The sequence below is a fragment of the Coregonus lavaretus genome (assembly GCF_964263955.1).
Source record: "Coregonus lavaretus genome assembly, chromosome: 16".
In the NCBI taxonomy this organism is placed as follows: domain Eukaryota; kingdom Metazoa; phylum Chordata; class Actinopteri; order Salmoniformes; family Salmonidae; genus Coregonus; species Coregonus lavaretus.
Window position 1 is genome coordinate 12,913,151 of NC_140003.1, and position 19,131 is coordinate 12,932,281.

The 19,131-nt window shown below is 44.1% G+C and overlaps 1 pseudogene across 1 annotated transcript in view; it reads right to left on the bottom strand.

Moving 5' to 3' along the window:
• The window catches only part of LOC311143398 (activin receptor type-1C-like), a 55,097-nt pseudogene that overhangs the window by 22,007 nt on the left and 13,959 nt on the right, over positions 1–19,131 (bottom strand). Inside the window, exons 3-6 of the transcript in view lie at positions 9,000–9,251; positions 8,140–8,709; positions 7,270–7,426; positions 6,538–6,662 (exon numbers count right to left, since the gene is read on the bottom strand). The product of the transcript in view is annotated as an activin receptor type-1C-like (transcript). The remainder of the gene's footprint in view (positions 1–6,537; positions 6,663–7,269; positions 7,427–8,139; positions 8,710–8,999; positions 9,252–19,131) is intronic.

The window sequence follows — 19,131 nt, forward strand, 5'->3', positions numbered from 1 at the left end:
TATAAAGAAATACACCCAGTTCAGGGAGCGTCATGACAGTAGGTAAATAAATATGGGACATTTTGGGAATTTGGGAATCCTGAATGTTTGTATGAAGTTGTTCCTGGGGGTGGATGGGCCTGCCATGGTTACAAAGCCTAATAGAAAAACTTGGAGGTTAATTTAGAGGAAAACCTTCCAAACTTGTATCCAATACCTGACTGGGCTCTGGGTCCTCATCAGGATGGGTCAAACAATGAGGAATATATATTGGTTTAAATATATGCATATGAAAAGTAACCACATATGGCAAGGATAAGATAAGTAAATGCGCATGCTTACATTCATAAAAAAATTAATCTTTGTATTATTTGGGACATTGTTGGAATGTCCCAAAGGGGGGAATTATATGGTAATATTTTATGTATCATTAAGGAAAATGTTGGGAAATGTCTAATTTACTAATTGACAAAAAACCTTTGTCAAAAAATAAATGTTTAAAAAAGGGTATAATCTTCGTAAATGTCATCATCGGTAGGACTGGTGGAATTATGTCACACATGCAGCTAACAAAAACATATGGAAATGTCTGCTCTACCCAAAATTACAACCAAATAATTGCAGCCTTACCGCAAAAGTGGAAGAGGAATGTGGAAGGGGGAGAAAGTAAGGAACTTGTCTGTCGGCCTTGCATTAAATAACATAATTGGTTAAGGAAAACTGTGATAAATAAAAAAGTATATCAGTTTCACTTAAGGACCAAAGGATTGACAGCCGTCCCATATAAATTGCAAAATAGTTGGGAAGAGATTTTTGACGTACCGATCCCATGGCATAGTGTTTATGAACTGACACGCAAAACGACACCGGATTCAAAAATTAGAATCTTACAATTTAAATTATTATATTAAATTATTGCTACCAATAGAATGTTATTTATATGGGGGATACAATCTTCCCAGCTCTGCAGATTTTGCTGTGAAGAGACAGAATCATTAGATCATTTGTTTTGGTTCTGTCCATTTGTAGCTTGTTTTTGGACACAGGTCCAGGAATGGCTAAAGGATTGCAATATTTACCTGGAGCTAACCTTGCAGATAGCATTACTGGGTGATCTGAAAAGTCATAGTCAGTCGATCAATAATATAATAATACTTTTAGCAAAAATGTTTATTTTTAAATCACAATCTGTAGAAGCAATGAGAACAGAAAGGTTCAGAACTTTTGTAAAACATCACAGTACGGTTGAAATATATATGGCAAATAGAAATCCTATATGGATGGTGTTAAGAGATGGGAGGTGTTGAATGGAGTTGAAGGATGGGACTAATAACAAATAATAACAAGATAACTAATAATGTAAGCATACTGTGTCCATAATAAGTATATAGGTTGTATGTTGGGAGCTTTTGGGAAAGAGCACAGTTAGAAAGATATGGCATATAGAAGCAAACCGGATGGACATCATGAAAATGATCGGAGAGGTTGAGAGTAGAAGCAAAAATAAATAAAATATAAATATTGTAAAATTGACTGTGTCCATAAGGTGTAGATAGTAAGTATAGGCTGGAAGTAGAGGCCTGGGCATTGTTGTTCACTAATTTACCCCAAGTAGGGAAAGGATGGTGGGGTTGAAAAGTAATAAAGGGGAGTATATATATATAAAAAAAACATGGGGGATTGGAAGTGATGCAGACAATTACATTGATGGAAGTTACAATCTATCTGCAATATTAAGCTGATCTACCCCCCCCCCCCCCCCCCAAAAAAAAAAACAAGCCAAACAAGAGTCAAGATCCCACAACATAGGTAGGCAAAATGGCTACCTAAGTATGATCCCCAATCAGAGACAACGATCGACAGCTGCCTCTGATTGGGAACCACACCCGGCCAACATAGAAATACAATAACATAGAATCTATACATAGAAAGTCACACCCTGACCAAACCAACGAGAAACAACAGGCATTTAAAAAAGGTTAGGGCGTGACAGTACCCCCCCCAAAAAGGTGCGGACTCCAGCCGCAAAACCTAACTTAACAGGGGAGGGTCCGGGTGGGCATCTAGCCTCGGTGGCGGCTCCGGCTCCGGGCCTGACGTCCTCTCCCTTACTGCCTCCCCGTTGCATCCCTGGTCCGGTCTGGACCTCGGCATGATGCTTCCCCTCTCAGTCCTCCCACGATGCACCAAGCCCTGTCTGGACCCTGGTGTGGGAGGCCCCGACCCTGGAGAGGGGTTGACGTCTGGTTCTGGAGTGGAGCTGCTGACCGGAGCTGGACTGGGCACCGGTGGAGCAGACAGCTCTGGCACTGGAGTGGAGCAGCTGACCAGAGCTGGACTGGGAACCAGTGGAGCGGACTGCTCTGGCACCAGCCGTACCAGGCTGGGGACACACACCACTGGTCTGGTGCGAGGAACAGGCATGGGCCGCACCGGGCTGGGAACACGCACCACTGGTCTGGTGCGAGGAACAGACATGGGCCGCACCGGGCTGGGAACACGCACCACTGGTCTGGTGCGAGGAGCAGGCACGGGCCGTGCCGGACTGGGAACACGCACCACTGGTCTGGTGCGAGGAGCAGGCACGGGCTGTGCCGGACTGGGAACACGCACCACTGGTCTGGTGCGAGGAGCAGGCACGGGCTGTGCCGGACTGGGAACACGCACCACTGGTCTGGTGCGAGGAGCAGGCACGGGCCGTGCCGGACTGGAGACACGCACCACTGGTCTGGTGCGAGGAGCAGGCACGGGCGTACCGGGCTGGCGACACGCACCACTGGGCTGGTGCGAGGAGCAGGCACGGGGCGTACCGGGCTGGCGACACGCACCACTGGTTTGGTGCGAGGAGCAGGTATGGGCCGTACCGGACTGGATACACACACCACTAGTTTGGTGCGGGGAGCAGGTACGGGGCGTACCGGGCTGGGGAGGCGCACTGGTGACACAGTGCGTAGAACCGGAGCAGGATATACTGGACCGTGGAGGCGTACTGGAGGTCTGGAGTGTAAAGCTGGCACAACCCATCCTGGCTGGATGCCCACTTTCGCACGACACGTGCGGGGTGCTGGCACAGGACGCACTGGACTGTGAAGGCGCACTGGTGACACTACGTATCTCCGCATAACTAGGTTCCTCAATGAACACACGCTCCTTCTGTTGCCTGGCCAGCTCCTCTCTCCGTGCATCCACTAATTCCTTCTCCCTACGGGCATCCTGCAGCGCCTCCTTTTGAAGGAAGCTCTCCTGCTCTCGGTAATTTTCCCCCAACCGAGGAGGACATCTACCAAGGTTGCTTCCCGCTGTGTCCAGGGTGTTTGCTCCTCCTGGGCACGTTGCTTCGTCCGTTGGTGGTGGGATCTTCTGTCACGTTTGTTGAGTACAGGATTGGACCAAGGTGCAGCGTGGAATGCATACATGTTTATTTATTAATTAAACACCGACAAAACAACAAAAGCAACGTAACGTGAAGCTCACAATGGCTACACACAAACAAGCGTCAAGATCCCACAACATAGGTAGGCAAAATGGCTACCTAAGTATGATCCCCAATCAGAGACAACGATCGACAGCTGCCTCTGATTGGGAACCACACCCGGCCAACATAGAAATACAATAACATAGAATCTATACATAGAAATTCACACCCTGACCAAACCAACGAGAAACAACAGGCATTTAAAGGTCAGGGTGTGACAATAAGCCACCTCCAACATCGTTTTAGACAATTTGGCAGTACGTCCAACCGGCCTCACGACCGCAGACCACGTGTAACCACGCCAGCCCAGGACCTCCACATCCGGTTTCTTCACCTGCGGGATCGTCTGAGACCAGTAACCCGGACAGCTGGTGAAACTGTGGGTTTGCACAACCAAATAATTTCTGAACAAATTGTCAGAAACCTCCCAGGGAAGCTTATCTGCGTGCTTATCATCCTCACCAGGGTCTTGGCCTGACTGCAGTTCGGCGTCGTAACCGACTTCAGTGGACAAATGCTCACCTTCGATGGCCACTGGCACGCTGGAGAAGTGTGCTCTTCACGGATGAATCCTGGTTTGTATGGCGTTGTGTGGGCGAGCGGTTTGCTAATGTCAACGTTGTGGACAGAGTGCACCATGGTGACGGTGGGGTTATGGTATGGGCAGGCATAAGCTACAGACAACAAACAATTGCATTTTATCGATAGCAGTTTGAATGCACAGAGATACCGTGACGTGATCCTGAGGCCCATTGTCGTGCCATTCATCCGCCACCATCACCTCATGTTTAAGCATGATAATGCACGGCCCCATGTCGCAAGGATCCGTACACAATTGCTGGAAGCTGAAAATGTCCCAGTTCTTCCATCGCCTTTATACTCACCAGACATGTCACCCATTGAGCATGTTTGGGATGCTCTGGATAGGCGTGTAAGACAGCGTGTTCCAATTCCCACCAATATCCATCAACTTGGCACAGCCATTGAAGAGGAGTGGGACAACATTCCACAGGCCACAATCAACAGCCTAATCAACTCTATGCGAAGGAGGTGTCGCGCATGAGGCAAATGGTGGTCACACCAGATACTGACTGGATTTCATATGCCCTCCCAGGCCCACCCATGACTGCGCCCCTGCTCAGTCATATGAAATCCATAGATTTTGGCCTAATGAATTTATTTCAATTGACTGATTTCCTTATATGAACTGTAACTCAGTAAAATCTTTGAAATTGTTGCATGTTGCATTTATATTTTTGTTCAGTGTAATTACAAAACAATAGAAATGCAATTGTGTATTGCTGCTGTTTGTCTGATACCCAACAGTCCATGATCAGCTCTGTTGACCATGAGAGAATTTTGCAGAGAAAATGGGGTAACTTATACTATAGGTCATTATGAATAAAACATCACAATAAGGTGCAGAGCATTCGATTTTCCTGCTGGGGGGCAAGGAGACACTAAGCTCCGCTACAACCATTGACAACTGCGTGCTGTTTTTTATTTGTTTGTAATATCGTCACCTCTTGAAGAGCATAGTCAGAACTACTCATTTGTGATTATTCCATCCAAAACAATTGCGAACATTTAGCTATAGGCCTGTCAGAGTTACACAGCAAGTAACTTCATGCTTTTCATGATACATTGATTGATGGACCACGTCAAATTGGCTAGCTAGCTAATAACAGATCAAGTGCAGTTGGCTAGTTAACAAGCTAACTTTCAGGGGATAAACTAGATGGCTAGGCTATATTTGCTTTGCTTCTATAGTGGTGATGACAGTAGTCCAACTGATGGGTTTTATTTTTTAATTGGATTTGTATGTGATGAATAGCTTGGAAGGAATGCATTAATGAGGAGCACTGTACTGATATGGATTGTTTCACATAACAGGCTGATAAGAACACTCTCTCTTTGATGTCTGTGAAACTGTCCTTGAACCTGGCTACAGTGGATTTTGTGTATTTTCGGTGCTGACTCCGCAGGTTATTATCATAGCAACTATGCCTTGTAACAAATGGAACGGATTGGCTGAAATGGAGTCTGGACCACACTCAGTCCTTTGCTCTGGTTGGCCAACAGAAGAAGTGGAGGATTTCTGTCAGAGTATTTTAAGAAGAACTTAGAACAATGGATTAGTTAACTGAGTGCCCTGCGTGGTATTTCAGTGGACCCGTATATACGAACCTTCATACTTATCATACATACATTTTGCATATAATAAATTAAGCTTGGATTGAAGATCTCTTGATTCTTATTCCAATACCAGATTTGAATTACGCAATTTCTAACACAACTGACAACTGTACCAGGACGAGGATCAATTGATGTTTACTGATCATGAAAAGCATGCAGTTACATGTTGTATAACTCTGATGATAGAGATAAATGTAATCAGATAATCAGAAACGTGTAGTTCTGACTATGCTCTTCAAGAGGTGATGATATTAAAACCAAATAGTTATAACATATAACAATCCCTTGAAAATGGCACGTAGTTGTCATTGTTTTTTTGGCCCATTGTTTACCTTGTTACCTGGCAACGACTACAAGGGTGTTTCAAAAAGCTGTCAGTCAAGGCGAGCTCATGAATATAAGCTCCCTGACCACTCCGCCTGTTCTTTCAGGCTTCCTGATCGTTAGAGATGAGAGAAAAGGTGCAGTATCTTCAATTCTGAGCATTTTAATAGTGTACAAATATTATGGGTGATGTTTTGGTCATTCAGGCAAATTTTTTTGGGGAAATAGGTTGACTGTGCTGTACCTTTAATATTTATAAAATGATGAATCACTGATTCAAGTAATTTGAGTTACCTACCCAATAACTGCATCAGTCACTTCTCTAGTGTAATTTATTTCAGTGCATTAGCTGCAGACTGGACACTTCCATTTAAATTTGTTTCAGGTTGCTTTTGTACTAAGAGTTAAATAACTTGATATGTGTCCCAAATGGCACCCTATTCCCTATATAGAGGTGCCCTGGTTAAATAGTGTCATTTCTAGGAGTGCATTAGTTCCACAGTCTGGAGACTTCAATTTTATTTGCTTCAGGTTGCTTTTGTACTAAGAGTTGAATAACTTACCCCTGACGGAGCACCTCCGTGCCAGTTCCCAGAACACCAGGCCCAGGGAGTAGATGTCGGCCCGCTTGAATGACTCAAAGCTGCTCATATTGATCGTGTCATCCAGCAGTTCTGGGGCCATGTACCTGCCAAGAGAGAGGATACACTTGTTAACTCCTAATTAACTGGGTTTTAGGGTGAGAGAGTAAACAATGATGCATCTGTCCTTTAGAAGAAGAAGACTCAATGTCCTGGCAGAGATACACAGACAGGCAGCAGGCACACAGAGATACACAGAGTCATTTTATTATTATAGAGACAGGGCTCCATGTGAGCTGCGGTCCCATCACTATGTTTACAGTTTACAAGCAAAGCATATGGTGGCCCTAAAAAAAGGAACTCTGAATGATGGAGAGAGCATGTGGAAGGGGATACCTGTCGGTTAGCCATCAATTTCCTAAACAAAACGAGGGCGAGTGATATGAGGTAAAGACTTGGTGTGTGTACCAAATGGCACCCTATTCCCTAGTACACTACTTTAGATAAGAGCTGTGGCTTTTGGGACGTACTCAAAGTCAATGTGAGACCTTCCTGATCATCGTCCCAATATTTCTCCCTCCATCTCTCTAAAAGGACATATAAATATAAAATATTAATATTTAAATAAGAGGTAGATCAAAGTGGCCAATAAACATGCCCATGCTCCGTCATTGCTCTTGTCTCTCTTCTCTCAGGTAAAAGCTGCCTAGTTACCTCTTTGTTCCTACTCTGTGATTGGACGGTATGTCGATGGTGTTGGTGCTGGAGTCGTGTTTCACAGCCAATCCCAGGTCTGCTATGACAGCTGTCCCATTCTTCTTCACCAGGATGTTTTTAGACTTGATGTCTCTGTGGGCAATGGCAGGTTTCCCTGTAAGACAGATCCCAAATCATAGTTATATTACATGTTATTTCAACTTGCTAACGTGACACATGGGGTTTGCAAAATAGAATAATAGATGTACATATTACAATACAGTCATTTCAATAACTTGCTAACAGGATACATGGATTGATGTTTGTGGTCACTGTTTTATGACCCTTGCAAAACAGACGTCCGGTGCTAACAATCGATTAACAGTAGTACTGTGTAAACATCTGATACAAAGAAACCCCATTCAGAAGAAAATACAGTACGTGTTATATTGTAATTATAGAAGTAGGGCTTTGGTTCTGAATGTGACAAGGTCACTACAGCATGTAACTAGCAACACAAAGAAGTGTGCTTGGGAGTGTAGCTTTTCAAAGAATAAGAAAGCGCTCCATGAAAGAGGATTTTCTGCTGTTAGTGCTTTGTTACAGTAGGAGGCCCTCACCTAGTCACAGTGAGTAATCTTCTGACCTTTCGTAAATAAATACATGTCAATCCTGTGGGATGTTAAAAAGATTATCTATAGCGGGAATGGCATCATTGCAACACTAGATTGACAGATACACAGGTCTGCAGTTGGTACTGGATTGGAGGCTACTATAATGCACTACAAATAAGAGCCTAGGGCATGGTATATCTGTGGAGCTGTGGCTAGGACCTGGGAGCTGTAGTGCCCGATCTAGTCAGAGAGGATTGCGGTGCCAGTCCCTCACCCTGAGTGCCAATGATCTCCATGTGGAGGTGTGCCAGGCCGCTGGTGATGGACAAGGCCAGGACGATCATGCCGTCCACAGACAAAGTGTACCTGTTCAGGTAGTCAAACAGAGAGCCGTGCTCGTGGTACTCTGACACCAGCCACAGCTGAGTCCAAGAGCCGTTATCTGCAACACAAACAGCAGAGGGCATACACCTGGGGTTAGTGTATGTGTACAGTCTTATTGAGAACGTTGGTCTCACATGGTCAAAACAATAGAGATGACCCTGGTCAAAAGTAGTGCACTTAATAGGGAACAGGGTGCCATTTGGGACTCTGAAATTGTGTCAATAAGTACCCTTGTTATCGGCTGCGATGAATCCCAGGATGTTCTCGTGTCGGAGCATGATGGTCTGGTAGATCTCTGCCTCTCTGAACCAGGACCTCTCGTCTCGGGATGAAAAGATCTTCACCGCCACGTCCTCCCCTCGCCACTTCCCTCGCCACACCTCCCCGAAGCGGCCCTTCCCAATGGTCTCCTGCAGCACGATGGTCCGAGCTATTGTCCGCTGTACCAGCAGCGGCAGCCCTGTGAAACAAAAACTAAATCAGGATTTCGTGTTACAAACGATCTGCCTCTCACTTCCTGCCCAATGTGGCCATATCAAGCAAATAAAATGGTGTTCAATATTAAAACAGCAAATTGATTCAAAACACTACACTCACTATGAGGTCTATCTATCATAGCACCATTACCTGCTCTCCTCTGGTGTGCGCCTAAATGGAATCACCATTACAGACCCATTGACTTGAAAAGGGATGTCCGTTCTAGTGATTCTATTTCTATGACTGTAAATGCATTTATATACTCTCTCTTACCAGAGCCTGAGCCTGACGTGCTCATGTCGTAGATGAGGTCTTTAATACACTTGTCGGGGGACATGAGACTCTGGTCATCCAGGGGCTCGTCCACGTCATTCTTGTGGGCCCTGTTGTAGGCACAGAGCTGGCCCTGCATCACACACACCCCCAGCAGGATGCTCACACACAGCAGGGCAGAGGGAACCAGGATGACCGCTGCCAGCTCCAGCCTGCCCCAGCCGGGCTCCTCCGATGGCCTCTCTACATAGCCTACACAACACAGACACAGCAGCATACTATGTATTCTAAAACAGAGGGCCACATTCAGTAACAAGACTTGATCAGTAGATTCATGTGCAATGGCCCACACATTTGTGATATAAGATTTTAAAAATGTGGATGGAGAATGTTTAGGGATGGAAAAAAAGGATACATAGGCTAATACTTCTCATGATCCCTATGCCCTCTAGTGGTCCTTTTCAACTTTATTCATTAACCCATTACTGCCAACAACGTACAGTACATAATGTAGTAAAACACTGTACCAGCTTGTCTCCCAAAACGAAGGCACCATTCTGTTCACCAGCAGCTAACAATGTTATGAATGTGGTTGTGTCCCAAATGGCAACCTTTTCCCTATATAGTGCACTACCTTTGACCAGAACCCTATGGGGGTGCCAGGATAATTTACTCCAGGATCGTTTAGTCAGACCGAACCTGGCCTGGGTGCTATTCTGTTTAAAAACAACTTGTCATTGACTTGCCAAACGATGTTGTGTTTTAGTATGGCTGCAGAAATAGTCAGGCACCCAGGCTAGACAGAACACCATGAATCCAGAAAATGAATACAGCCCTTCAGCTAATCTAAATCCTCTCAGATCCTGAGAAATTTGAATTTGGCAGATGCAGAGCTAGGTTTGCAATTAAACAGATTTCTAAAAGTGAAGTTCTATGCTAAAAGCCGTAGAATTGCCAGATGTTCTCAGGCAATCAGATTCATCAACAGCACAAGATACAGAAGCTGGGTTTTACTGGCCAAAAGTTTTATAAGTTCAGCTTGTTTTACCAATAATAAATTCCATGGAGTCATGAACTGACTGCAAAATGCATCTTGGAGATATGCATCTAGACTCAATCACTTAACAGATGAACAGGCTCCAGCTGTACTGCCAGACATATACAGTAAGTAAGTCTAACTTTGTGTCGTTATTTTAGTAAATTAATGAGCACTGACTGAATGACATTTATGCAAATGTCCTTGATTCTTTTAGTGGGTGGATTTGGGAACAATATGGTCAAAAACAACCACTTCATGGACAACAACATCTCCTTCTCAAACCCATTTAATAAGGTTAGAATGCTGGAATTACCATGGAAATACTAACTTATAGAATAATAAAGTAATCAAAAAATGATGTAATAAAGCAGTTATTTTTCCAAGTTGGAATAGCCTTACTATCAACAAAACAGAAAGTGCACTCTAACGCTTAAGTGGTGTCATGTTAGTTTGACCTCATGGTCTTATCCCCAATTGCAGCAATAGTCTTTTGAGTGTCCTCATCTAGTAAGACGTCTTGCAACATTGACAGGGTGAGAACTGTACACAGATTCAGATATGTGAACACCACAACCCAAGTCAACTATTTCATAACACGTCTTTCCCTTTGACCTAAAAGCATTTCTACCACACGTCCAAGTAGAGCAAAGCAAGTCATTCAATGAAGCATGCAAAACAACAGGAAAATCAGTCTCTAACCTCCATTGCCCTACTGGTGAAAAGATTGAATGTTTTTCAACATGGATATCAGTTGGATGCACTTGGGACATATCTACTTCCCCATGTGCTTTGAGTAGTTCACTTAACTGTGTCTAATGTTGGGAGGCTACTTTGGGAGTGGCATGTGTTAGGGCAGCAATCTCAAGTCATTCATCATTTTTGACATATTGAAATATTTGTATCCAAATCACAATATCTCCATCTCGATATTTATGTGACGGTATGATACAACGTGTTCTTTAGACTAGGCACATTTCTGGAAATCAACGTCCCGTTTGAAATAAAGAGTAGTGCGTTTTATTTTTCCCAACAACACAGACTGCTACAATCATTTAACCTGGAGGCAAACAGTCATTATGACAAGACCATAGAAATAGAATCTATAGAACGGGCCTCCCCATTCAAAACAATGATGGCATAATGGGTGGACAGGTAGCCATTGCTAGCGTACCCATAGGAGCTAGATCATATATTCAATTTCTATGCACAAGGCAGATACAGCTTTTTACATGCACAGAGCCATTCTATTATAGATTTCAAACATTACAACTGTAGTGGGCTAACGTCATCTCATCTACCCTTTGAACTTTCAGTCGTGCTGTAACCGGTTACAATAAGATCCATAAACATATCTAATTGAGCTTGTTTTCACATGATCCATTGAGGTCAGCTTATATATGAGTTAACTGATTTCAAAAGATCAGCTGTGACTTGAAGGCTAATGAAATATACTGGACAAAGCATGTATAACAGGCATATGGAACAGAGCCTTCTGTTTATACTACTCATTCAAAATGTTTTAACTTTCATCAATGGAGTCCAGAAAGCTTCCATAAACTACACTGAACAAAAATATAAACGCAACTTTTATTTATTTTTATTTCACCTTTATTTAACCAGGTAAGCCAGTTGAGAACAAGTTCTCATTTACAACTGCGACCTGGCCAAGATAAAGCAAAGCAGTGCAATAAAAACAACACAGAATTACATATGGGGTAAAACAAAACATAAAGTCAAAAATACAAAAGAAAATATATATATATACAGTGTGTGCAAATGTAGCAGGTTATGGAGGTAAGGCAATAAATAGGCTATAGTGCAAAATAATTACAATTAGTATTAACACTGGAATGATAGATGTGCAAGAGATGATGTGCAAATAGAGATACTGGGGTGCAAATGAGCAAAATAAATAACAATATGGGGTAGTTAGGTGGGCTAATTTCAGATGGGCTCTGTACAGGTGCAGTGATCGGTAAGGTGCTCTGACAACTGATGCTTAAAGTTAGTGAGGGAGATGAGTCTCCAGTTCAGAGATTTTTGCAATTCGTTCCAGTCATTGGCAGCAGAGAACTGGAAGGAACGGCGGCCAAAGGAGGTGTTGGTTTTGGAGATGACCAGTGAGATATACCTGCTGGAGCGCATACTACGGGTGGGTGTTGCTATGGTGACCAATGAGCTAAGAAAAGGCGGGGATTTGCCTAGCAGTGATTTATAGATGGCCTGGAGCCAGTGGGTTTGGCGACGAATATGTAGTGAGGACCAGCCAACAAGAGCGTACAGGTCACAGTGGTGGGTAGTATATGGGGCTTTGGTGACAAAACGGATGGCACTGTGATAGACTACATCCAATTTGCTGAGTAGAGTGTTGGAGGCTATTTTGTAAATGACATCGCTGAAGTCAAGGATCGGTAGAATAGTCAGTTTTACGAGGGCATGTTTGGCAGCATGAGTGAAGGAGGCCTTGTTGCGAAATTGGAAGCCGATTCTAGATTTAACTTTGGATTGGAGATTCTTAATGCGAGTCTGGAAGGAGAGTTTACAGTCTAACCAGACACCTAGGTATTTGTAGTTGTCCACATACTCTAGGTCAGACCCGTCGAGAGTAGTGATTCTAGTCGGGTGGGCGGGTGCCAGCAGTGTTCGAGTGAAGAGCATGCATTTAGTTTTACTAGTGTTTAAGAGCAGTTGGAGGCTACTGAAGGAGTGTTATATGGCATTGAAGCTTGTTTGGAGGTTTGTTAACACAGTGTCCAATGAAGGGCCAGATGTATACAAAATGGTGTCGTCTGCATAGAGGTGGATCTGAGAGTCACCAGCAGCAAGAGCGACATCATTGATATACACAGAGAAAAGAGTCGGCCCAATAATTGAACCCTGTGGCACCCCCATAGAGACTGCCATAGGTCCAGACAACAGGCCCTCCGATTTGACACATTGAACTCTATCTGAGAAGTAGTTGGTGAATCAGGCAAGGCAGTCATTTGAGAAACCAAGGCTATTTAGTCTGCCAATAAGAATGCAGTGGTTGACAGAGTCGAAAGCCTTGGCCAGGAAGATGAAGACGGCTGCACAGTACTGTCTATTATCGTTTAGGACCTTGAGCGTGGCTGAGGTGCACCCATTACCAGCTCGGAAACCAGATTGCATAGCGGAGAAGGTACGGTGGGATTCGAAATGGTCGGTGATCTGTTTGTTAACTTGGCTTTCAAATACTTTCGAAAGGCAGGGCAGGATGGATATAGGTCTGTAACAGTTTGGATCTAGAGTGTCACCCCCTTTGAAGAGGGGGATGACCGCGGCAGCTTTCCAATCTCTGGGGATCTCAGACGTTACGAAAGAGAGGATGAACAGGCTAGTAATAGGGGTTGCGACAATTTTGGCGGCTAGTTTTAGAAAAAAAGGGTCCAGATTGTCTAGCCCAGATGATTTGTAGGGGTCCAGATTTTGCAGCTCTTTCAGAACATCAGCTGTCTGAATTTGTGTGAAGGAGAAGCGGGGGGGGGGGGGGGGGGGGCATGGGCAAGTTGCAGCGGAGGGTGCAGAGCTGGTGGCCGGGGTAGTGGTAGCCAGGTGGAAAGCATGGCCAGCCGTAGCAAAATGCTTATTGAAATTCTCGATTATTGTAGATTTATCGGTGGTGATAGTGTTTCCTAGCCTCAGTGCAGTGGGCAGCTGGGAGGAGGTGCTCTTATTCTCCATGGACTTTAGTGTCCCAAAACTTTTTGGAGTTAGTGCTACAGGATGCACATTTCTGTTTGAAAAAGTTCGCCTTTGCTTTCCTAACTGCTTGTGTATATTGGTTCCTAACTTCCCTGAAAAAGTTGCATATCGCGGGGGCTATTTGATGCTAATGCAGTACGCCACAGGATGTTTTTGTGCTGGTCAAGGGCAGTCAAGTCTGAGGAGAACCAGGGGCTATATCTGTTCTTAGTTCTGTATTTTTTGAATGGGGCATGTTTATTTAAGATTGAGAGGAAATTACTTTTAAAGAACAACCAGGCATCCTCTACTGACGGAATGAGATCTATATCCATCCAGGATACCTGGGCCAGGTCAATTAGGAAGGCCTGCTCGCTAAAGTGTTTTAGGGAGCGTTTGACAGTGATGAGGGGTGGTCGTTTGACCGCGGACCCATTACGGACACAGGCAATAAGGCAGTGATCGCTGAGATCCTGGTTGAAGACAGCAGAGGTGTATTTAGAGGGTAAGTTAGTCAGGATGATATCTATGAGGGTACCCATGTTTATGGATTTAGGGTTGTACCTGGTAGGTTCGTTGATAATTTGTGTGAGATTGAGGGCATCTAGTTTGGATTGTAGGATGGCTGGGGTGTTAAGCATATCCCAATTTAGGTCACCAAGCAGTATGAACTCTGAGGATAAATGGGGGGCAATCAATTCACATATGGTGTCCAGGGCACAGCTGGGGGCTGAGGGGGGGTCTGTAGCAAACAGAAAGGTGGATTTTTAGAAGTAGAAGCTCAAACTGTTTGGGCACAGACCTGGATAGTATGATAGAGCTCTGCAGGATCTCTACAGTAGATTGCAACTCCACCCCCTTTGGCAGTTCTATCTAGACGGAAAATGTTGTAGTTGGGGATGGAAATTTCAGAATGGTGGCCTTCCTAAGCCAGGATTCAGACACTGCTAGAACATCAGGGTTGGCGGAGTGTGCTAACGCAGTGAATAATTAAAACTTAGGAAGGAGGCTTCTGATGTTAACGTGCAGAATACCAAGGCTTTTACGGTTACAGAAGTCAACAAATGATAGCTCCTGGGGAGTAGGAGTGATACTGGGGGCTGCAGGGCCTGGGTTAGCCTCTACATCACCAGAGGAACAGAGGAGGACTAGAATAAGGATACGGCTAAAGGCTTTAAGAACTGGTCTTCTAGTGCGTTGGGTACAGAGAATAAGGGGGCAGATTTCCGGGCGTTGTAGAAAAGATTCAGGGCATTATGTACAGACAAGGATATGGAAGGATATGGGTACAGTGGAGGTAAACCTAAGCGTTGGGTAACAATGAAAGAGATAGCATCACTGGAGGCACCGATTGAGCCGGTCTCGGCGTGTATGGGGGGGTGGAACAAAGGAACTATTTGAGGCAGTTTCAGAGGGACTTGGGGTTCTACAGTGAAATTGTATAATAAGAACTAACTGGAACAGCAATAAGCAAGGCATATTGACATGGGAGAGAGGCATAAAGCAATCACAGGTGTTATTAGAGAGAGCTAAGACAACAACTGGTAATGGCGATAAAGTTTGGGCTGAGGCTAAACAGGACAGGGTACCGTGTAAAAAGGAACAGTCCAGCAGGCATCAGCTGTGCAGCTGAGTGATCATAAGGTCCAGTGAACAGCAATATGTGAGTCCGAGAGCAGTTCAAATTGGTGCTTCAGCACAGCAAGCAGGAAGCACGGTTGTAGTTTGCATGTGCTAGCGGGCCGGGGCTAGCAGATGGATCTTCGTGGTCGTCGCAACGGGAAGCCTGTTGAAACCACAGACGATTACGTCGGCAGACCAGTCATGATGGATCGGCAGGTGCTCCGTGTCGACTCTAGGAGGTCCCGTCTGGTTGACAGAGGGGTAGATAGCCAGGAGATGTGCCTGACTCAAGGCTAGCTCAAGGCTGATTAGCCAACAACAACGTTAATTTGGTTGCAGCTAGCTAGTTGCGATTATCCAGTGTTAAAGGTCCAGTGATTCAGTGTAGCAACATGTAAAGTGTTGGTCCCATGTTTCATGAGCTGAAATAAAAAATCCCAGAAATGTTCCATATGCACAAGAAGCTTATTTTGCTCATATTTTGTGCATCCCTGTTAGTGAGCATTTCTCATTTGCCAATATAATCCATCCACCTGACAGGTGCGGCATATCAAGAAGCTGATTAAACAGCATGAGCATTACACAGGTGTACCTTGTGCTGGGGACAATAAAAGGCCACTTTAAAAATGTGCAGTTTTGTCACACAACAATGCCACACGTCTCAAGTTTTGAGGGAGCATGCAATTGGCATGCTGACTGCAGGAATGTCCATAAGAGCTGTTGCCAGAGAATTTAATGTTAATTTCTCTACCATAAGCTGCCTCCAACATAGTTTTAGAGAATTTGGCAGTACGTCCAACCGGCCTCACAACCGTAGACCACGTGTATTGTGTTGTGTGGCCGAGAGGTTTGCTGATGTCAACTTTGTGAACAGAGTGCCCCATGGTGACGGTGGGGTTATGGCATGGGCAGGTATAAGCTACGGACAACAAACACAATTGCATTTTATCGATGGCAATTTGAATGCACAGAGATACCGTGACGAGATCCTGAGGCCCATTGTCATGCCATTAATTACGGATGATAATGAACGGCCCCATGTCGCAAGGATCTGTACACACTTCCTGGAAGCTGAAAATTTCCCAGTTATTCCATGGCCTTTATCCTCAGACATGTCACCCATTGAGCATGTTTGGGATGCTCTGGATCGTTGTGTACGACAGTGTGTTCCAGTTCCCGCCAATATCCAGCAACTTCGCACAGCCATTGAAGAGGAGTGGGACAATATTCTACAGGCCACAAGTCACCAGCCTGATCAACTCTATGCGAAGGAGATGTGTCGCGCTGCATGAGGCAAATGGTGGTCACACCAGATACGGACTGGTTTTCTGATCCACGCCCCTACATTTTTCGAAAGTATCTGTGACCAACAGATGCATATCTGTATTCCCAGTAATGTGAAATCCATAGATTAGGGCCTAATTAATTCATTTCAATTGACTGATTTCCTTATATGAACTGTAACTCAGTAAAATGGTTGAAATTGATGCATGTGGCGTTTATATTTTTGTTCAGCAAATATTTAAGAACTGGGTGAATTTAGACAGAGTCACTCATTTGGTGCATACAAGGAAAAGTAGAGGAACCCTTGATGTAATCAGTTATTTTATTGGAAAACAATATTGCAACCCCTGGGCAGTCTGTCATACCAACTCCCTGACAAAATAAACAAAATAATGTCCTTTAAAAACAGCTATACACACTTCATCCACAGCAATAGTAGTCAGTTATATCATTGTCATCTCTAAGTGGCCTTTATGAGTAATTGATATAGTTGTTATCTTTTCTCTGTAGCTCGGGCAATTTGAAAGCAGTTGGACCGCTCCGCTTCGGTACATACAATCAATTTGGTAACCAGGGGAACGTACTCAAGGTCATAGCACAGGCACTGAAGAATAGAGGAGAGAGAGTCTGTACCCTCTTAAATAGAGGGAGGTCAGCAATAGTACCCGAAGTCGGTGTGTAGACTATTATCTATGAACAATTTATGAATGTTACCTTAAATGACTTTATCATAATGTGTGTGTTTATTCTTCACATCAAAGCGTCTAAGTATAATCTGATGATGGGTTTGGATCCTATATAGCATCACTGTAATGCAGTTATTACCAACCCTGGAGAGATACAGGGTGTGCAGGCCTTTGTTGAAGCTCAGCACAGTCTAATTCGACTTATCAACTATTCTAAACCTTACATATAAGATTCTAGATATAAGAAGCTTTATGACACTCACTATTTATAATATTTCTATGGAAAAGGTCAGATAGGTCAATTATATGATATGAAGAGTACAAGATTTTTTTCTATTCTAGGGTATTGGGCTATTTAGGGAGAGAGCCGATGTTAACTTTCAAGGTACAGCCCTGCCACACTGCTACTGCGAGCTGTACACTGAGTGTACAAAACATTAGGAACACCTGCTCCTTCCATGACATAGACTTACCAGGTGAAAGCTTTGATCCCTTATTGATGTCACTTGTTAAATCCACTTCAAATCAGTGTTGATGAAGGGGAGGAGACAGGTTAAATAAGGATTTTTAAGCCTTGGGACAATTGAGACATGGATTGTGTATGTGTGCCATTCAGAGGGTGAATGTGCAAGACAAAATATTTAAGTGCCTTTGAACGGGGTATGGTAGTAGGTGCCAGGCGCACCGGTTTGAGTGTGTCAAGAACTGCAACACTGCTGGGTTTTTCATGCTCAACAGTTTCCTGTGTGTATCAAGAATGGTCCACCACCCAAAGGACATCCAGCCAACTTGACAACTGTGGGAAGAATTGGAGTCAACATGGGCCAGCATCCCTGTGGAACACTTTGTAGAGTCCATGCCCTGACGAATTGAGGCTGTTCTGAGGGCAAAAGGGGGTGCAACTCAATATTAGGAAGGTGTACACTCAGTGTATATCAATTTCAAGGCCTAAATTGTAATAAATATAAATTTGACCGATTATAATGTGTACAAACCCTCACATTCCTAATGACGAGTAACTTTGTGGAGAGCAAAGGAAAATGCCAGGAACTAAAAAGGGAGAAGCATTTATACAGCTTCAAAATCTAAAACTTCAAATAACACCATAACTAACTGCAGATCTTCCATACTGAGCAGTAACAGAAGTCAGATGACATTAAAACATAAAAGATGAGAACGTTTACACCACTAAACTACATTTCATAGAAACACTAAAGGAGCAACAATCGATTTCTAAGCATTTCATACAGCCAGCATACAGGCATAGGCTACATACTGGGGTCACTGAGTCAAGAATAGCAACATGTACCGACAGCTTTAACTAGCCTTCCTCTAAGCCCTCTACCTGCGACAAAGCAGACGTTTCACTCTACCAATTCCACACGCCTGGCCTGACGAGGTGTTTATAAACCTGATGGGCGGATCACTGGCTGGCGGCTGGTAACCTCTGACAACAGGATATGCAAGGCCAATCAATGGTAGCTCAGCTCATCTGGCTAGACCACAGTCTGAGTGGGAAATCCCTCCGGGAATGCGCTCTAGCTACTGATGATGTCTGCGTGGGTTTTCTTCTAATTATTTCCTTTATTAATCTTTCCTTTGGTAGAATAACCACAGGTCAAGCTGAGATTATTAAATGGGTAAGGGCCATATTGTGGAGGTGTGTTTGAGTTTCGAAACCATGTGGTTAAATTCCACAACCATGTGGTTAAATTGCCCAACCATAATGATTGGGCAATAGATTCTAATAACAGTACAATAGACTTGGCAATAAGTATCATAACTTCATTGCTACCAC